The sequence below is a fragment of the Octopus bimaculoides genome, chromosome 18 (genome assembly GCF_001194135.2).
Source record: "Octopus bimaculoides isolate UCB-OBI-ISO-001 chromosome 18, ASM119413v2, whole genome shotgun sequence".
In the NCBI taxonomy this organism is placed as follows: Eukaryota; Metazoa; Mollusca; class Cephalopoda; order Octopoda; family Octopodidae; genus Octopus; species Octopus bimaculoides.
In genome coordinates this window covers 38,263,653-38,268,783 of record NC_068998.1, presented here as the reverse complement: position 1 = coordinate 38,268,783, position 5,131 = coordinate 38,263,653, and positions in this window count along the sequence as shown.

The following is a 5,131-nucleotide window of genomic DNA, read 5'->3' as shown; positions in this document are numbered from 1 at the left end:
ACACACACACACACACACACACACACACACACATGTTGTTGTTGTTTGTTCCTTCTCGAGCCATGCCTGGCTCATAAGGGCCGGTTTTCCGGTTTCATTGGCATATAGGTTCCCCATCTGAGTGGGACGCCAGTCTGTCGCAGGTGACCTGCTAGATGCAGGAGGAAAGAGTGAGAGAAAGTCGTGGCGAAAGAGTCAGAAGAAGTTCGCCATTACCTTCTGCCGGAGCTGTGTGGAGCTTAGGTGTTTTGCTCATAAACGCACACACTGCCTGGTCTAAGATTCAAACCACGATCCCCTGACTGCAAGTCTGCTGCTCTAATCACTTGGCCATGTGCCTCCATACACACACACACACACACACACATGTGTATACAACTTTGATTGCTCCTATGTCCCATCCTTTATAGCAAGACACCTGTTTCTGCCTGCCTGTCTTTCTAACCTTTCATCATCTGACACAAGATCCCCTCCTCCAATGTCTTCCCCCATCTCAAATTTCCTTGTCTTGCAAGTTACTTGTGGACCCTGTCAGTGCTGGTGCCACATAAAAAGCATCCAGTCCACATTTAGCCGTAAAAATCATGCCAAAACTGACCTCGCCTGAGCTGGTGCCATGTGAAAAGCACTCAGTGTGGGTTTAGCTTTGCCATTAGTGTCAATAAATTTCTAACGCCAACTCTATATTTTTCAGACAGATTAATTTCTGGGAACTTGTGCTTTCTTTTGCACTGATTTTCATTTTCCCCAAATGAACTATTGATCAGAACTACTGATGCAAAAATAATTAATGATTGTATTATAAAAAAAACAGAATAAAACTTTCTAATGAGAACCATATATCTGGGGGCAATGCAGCTGGTGCAGATACATTCAGTTTCAAACTTGTAAAACTTTAGCCGCAAGTCTCCTCCTCGTTGTGTCACATCCTGTCCAATTCTTTTATGGGAAAGTAAAGTTCCAACATGGTTAAAACCAGATTCAACCAGGTACGAGGTAGGGAAGGCAAGCAAAAGTAATTTCAGATGTTTCCACAGATTGGGGTAGGAATTCAATATACTCTGATGGTACCACAAACCTTCTTTGCCATTACGGCGACATCACATTGTGGCATCATTGTCATTTTGTAATTCTATCAATTCCTCCTGAACATCATCCTCGCAATCGACTGCATTGACCTCAAATGGATTGCTATACCAATTTGAAATACTCAGTGTAATAACATCTTGAAATTGCTCCACCATGTTATCGTGCAATGATTGTAAATAGTTGTGATATGTAGTTAAATCCTCATCAACCAATTCATCTTTCAAAGAATCAAGTTGTGGAAATCGATGGAATTTATGTTCTGAAATGTTAGTCTTATAGAACATCAATTTTGAAATGAAGGTAGTGATAAATGATTTACAGTCAGTGAGAGTTTTTCTGTTTCCTTGCAATAACTTATTCATATCATTTAATTTGGTGAATATATCACAAAAAAAAGAAACATTGCACATTGCAGCCATCAATGAAGCGGATAGTGGAGTATCTTTAAAAAAAGATATGATTATATGAAACAGTTCAACAAAGAATAAAACACAGTTTTCTTTTGACAGCCACCGCACTTTGGTGTGGTATAAGAATTTAGTATGGTCCTCATCATTTCTCAGACAGAGTTGATGGAAAATTCAATCCGACAAGGGACTGAACTTCAATTTGTTCACAGTCTTGATAACTAACTGTAGCGCATTATTCAATCTATTGTTCAAATTTTTAAAAACTAAATGCCACTGGTGTGCCAAGCAATGGACAGTTAGTATCTGGTGGGAAATTTCATGCTTTAGGAGATATGAAAAACCTCTGCATCTTTCTATCATTGAAGGGGTTTCAGCAGATGCACAGGCAAGAATATTACTGAGTGGGATATTATGTTCAAAAAGGAAAGACTTGAGAGTGAGAAAGATAGCTGCACCTTTTGAATCAAGCGGAAATTTCACTGTGAACAGCATTTCCTCACAAGGTTGAAGGTCTTCGCTGAAATACCGAATATATACCATCATCAAACATTGATTGTCCACAACAGTTGACTCATCCTCTTGTGTAGAAAATTCAGAAAGCTGGATTAATGAGCTGACGTTTGACATCATTGGCCATTTAATCGATGCATCGAGAAATCGGGTTATTACCAAGTGGGATCTTCTTCATAATGCAATCAGGTTTTTCATGCATAATGGTTGACAAAACCTCTTTGATAAATGGGCGAAGTAATATTTCTCCAATCGTGTGAGACTTCACAGACTTAGCAACAAGCAATGCAATGTGGTACGATGCAATCAACCGTCATTCTCCAGCTTACTAGTTTCCAGGAGTAGAGTTTTGAATGTTTGTATTTGCTTTTTGAAAGAGGAGCTCAGTTGCCAAAAGTATAATAATGGTTTGTTCTTCTTGTCAGAATGCTTTGCATCTTAGTGATACTTCAAGCATGAAGGTTTCATTGTTTCGTTGGTCAATGTTTAATGGCAAAGAAGGCACATTGGTAACTGACAGTTCTGAGGAGAGAGAATAAATCCAAATGATAAATAATCACTACTGTACTGTTAACAAATTTTCTTGACTGGAGGCATCATCATCATCATCATCATCATCATCATTTAACGTCCGCTTTCCATGCTAGCATGGGTTGGACGATTTGACTGAGGACTGGTGAAACCGGATGGCAACACCAGGCTCCAATCTAATTTGGCAGAGTTTCTACAGCTGGATGCCCTTCCTAACGCCAACCACTCGGAGAGTGTAGTGGGTGCTTTTATGTGTCACCCGTAAAGTGAAAATGTGAAAACGAATTTCTACAGACGGCATCAGAAAGGCAGTATGGTATTCCCAAAGAGAAGAAGAAGACAACAGAGCAGAATTAGATGATACATCTTTACTGGAGCAAATATGGACCTAATTCGTTTGGCTGCCAGCATTTCAAAAATTTAAGTTTATCAAAAATTTTTTAATTTGGCACATTAATGTACCTTTCCAAGCTAAATTGCTGGTGTTATTCAACTTTTCCCAGAAAATGTTTTTAAAAAGTTATAGAGGTTTAAAGTGTGATCATTTTCACCCAGTCAAGAAACAGGATTTCAAAGCTGTCATTTTGTGTGTGATTGCACATTTTGTCAACAACCTGAAAATAGAACCTGTGTTTTGATATGAAACCACAGAATTACGCACGACATATAACCTCTTATAACTTTTTTACTTTTCAGAGTTTTCAGAAAATTTTTGTGAATTTGAATTCTATAAGTAGGACTTCATACGGTTATGCAAAAAAAAAAAAAATTGTTGTGGAGTGTGATTTAAGGCCTAGGCCTATTTGGCTGCTATTTTTAGCATGCATGCAACCATCTTAATGACTGCGACATAAATAATTGATCAATAAACAAGTTCGCTTTTGTAATACAAAAAGATGTCTCATGTGAGTCGCCATATCGATAAAAGTGCATCCTTATTTTAGGCATACCTAGATATCAGTAAATGTAGGCTTAATTTTTAAAAATTCATTGGCACCCACAAAATGTTCATATCACTCACTAAAATCTTAAATTGTCCATTAAAATCTCAAATTTGCCCACCATTTGCAATATCACCCACTTTGGGAAGCTATGACATACATATATACATATGTACACACATACACACACACACATACACATTCAATTGACTTTCTTATCCCTCTCTCTCTCTCTTTCTCTCTCTCTCTCTCTCTTTCTCTCTCTCTCTCTTTCTCTCTCTCTCTTTCTCTTTCTCTCTCTCTCTCCTTCTCTCTCTCTTTCTCTCTCTCTTTCTCCCCCCCTCTCTCTCTTTCTTTCCACCAGTTTCAATTCAATGAAATATTCCACTCAACAGCTTGCATTTCTTCCTGTTTAGTTTTATTTAACTGAATCACCTTTTTATTGAAAATTAATTCAAATAATTACATTTACTTGAGTTGATTTTTTTTCACAGTAACAAAGAATTTAATTTCACCAGGCAAATAATATTGTTAATTTTATTTAACATAGATGCTGGCATGGCAGTGTGGTAAGAAGCTTGCTTCCCAACCACATGGTTCTGGGTTCACTCTCACTGTGTGGTACCTTAGGCAAATATCTTCTACCATAGCCTCAGGCTGACAAAAGCCTTGTGAGTGGATTTGGTGGATGAATACTGAAAGAAGCCAGTCATCATCATCATCATCATCATTTAATGTCTGTTGTCCATGCTAGCATAGGTTGGATGGTTTGACCGGGGCTGGTAAGCTGGAAGGCTGCACCAGACTCCATCTGATTTGGCATGGTTTCTATGGTTGGATGCCCTTCCTAATGCCAGTCACTCCAAGAGTGTAATGGGTGCTTTTACGTGCCACCATCACAGGTGGAATTTGCATGACACCAGTAACTTGCCATGACTGTAATTTTGCTTGGCTTGATGGGTCTTTTTCTCAAGCATGACATAATGCCAAAGGTCTCACTCCTTGCCTCCATGAGGCCCAACACTTGAAAGGAATTCAGCCACTCTGCCTTCCTGTGGCCCAATGCTCAATAGGAACTCAGCCATTTTGTCTCTGTGAAGCCCAATGCTTGAAAGGTGTTCTTTATGTGCCAGTTACATGACACCAGCATCGGCCATGATTGCAATTTCATTTGGCTCGACAGGTCTTCACAAGCACAGCATTTCGGCAAAGGTCTCGGTTGCTAGTCATTAACTTTGTGAGGCTCAAAGTTCGAAGATAATGCTCCACCACTTCGTCCCTGGGTCTACCTCTACCATAGATTCCCTCCACAGTTAGAGATTGGATCTTCTTCACACAGCTGTCCTTGTCCATATGCATCACATGACTGTACCAGCACAGTCGTCTCTCTTGCACACCACATCTGATGCCTCTTATGCCCAACCTTTCTCTCAAGATGCTTACACTCTGTTGAACATGCACACTGACATTGCACAGACATACAGACACACACACATAGATATACATACATACATACATATATATATATTCTGTTGTGTCTGGGGTGAGTCATTCTCTTTTAGTGCCTTATTATTTAACATAATCTCCCCAGACACAACAAAATATGCTTCAACACACGAACTCACATAAAGAATCTTGCAAGCCAAAGCC